The following is a 1,097-nucleotide window of genomic DNA, read 5'->3' on the forward strand; positions in this document are numbered from 1 at the left end:
GCTTCCCATTACTTCTCCATTTGTCATGTTTCCCTCCCTTACTTACACCCACTTTTTTCAGTCTCTCACTTGAAACAGACAAAATGACAAAAGGGAGGGGAAGATAACAACATGAATAAACATATTTTGGGGTGAGTATGCACTGTGCACTATAGAGTATACACAAGGGGAATTTAGCAATTCTAATTTGTCCTTCTGGGGAAGGCTCCTAGACGACAGGGGCTTTGCTATCTCATTTACAGATGGGTGCATTCTGCATATCCCCAGGTTCACGTGAATGCTCACTAAATACTCCTGGCCATACTGTTTCCTTCATTATTCTCCCCTTCAAGATTAAATAAAATCTCAGGGGTTACTCAAAGCAAGTAAAACTTGATAAAACTCCATTTCAACTATTATAATTTAGGGACATTTTTAATATGTCCTTTCTTTACACAAAAAATCTAAACTTAGAGTTGAGAAGTAACTAACACAGCAGTCTTTGGATCTTAAACAAGGAGCTCAGATGGCTTATGGCTCCACCATTTTCAAATAATAACCCTATTTTCACTGGTTGTTCTTGATAGATACTCTGTCCCCTCAATTGGAACATCAGAGGACCCTGTCTTTTCTACCTTTAAAAATTTCCAGGGGCTCCTACAGACACTATATGCACAGATCTCCAGCCAATGTGTTGAATGCATGTGTTAGAAAGAAGAACAATGACTTTGGGAGCAGAAGTAGCCTGGACTGAATCCTGGCTCCTCCATCCACCAACTGGTGAATTTGGGCAAATTTTAAATTTCTCTGTTTCCTTATTTATAAAATACCGACAAACTACCTCTCACAGGGTTGTAAAGAGAAAATGAAATAATGTAGGCACTCAATAAATGGTAGCAATTATTACTGTGCCTGTTGAATTAATGCAAAACATAAGCAAAAGGAACCACCACATGGCAGTATGACTTTCTAACCTTTTAATGAGATATCATTTTGTTTGGCACAAAGATCTAGATTGATGATCTGGCAGATGTGTTGCTTTGTGTGACTGCCCACTGTGGCGAGCACTATATTGCTGGTCCCTAGAAGCATTTAAGGAGAGGCGTTATAGTCAGCAG

The sequence above is a fragment of the Pongo abelii genome, chromosome 2, assembly GCF_028885655.2.
Source record: "Pongo abelii isolate AG06213 chromosome 2, NHGRI_mPonAbe1-v2.0_pri, whole genome shotgun sequence".
NCBI lineage: Eukaryota > Metazoa > Chordata > Mammalia > Primates > Hominidae > Pongo > Pongo abelii.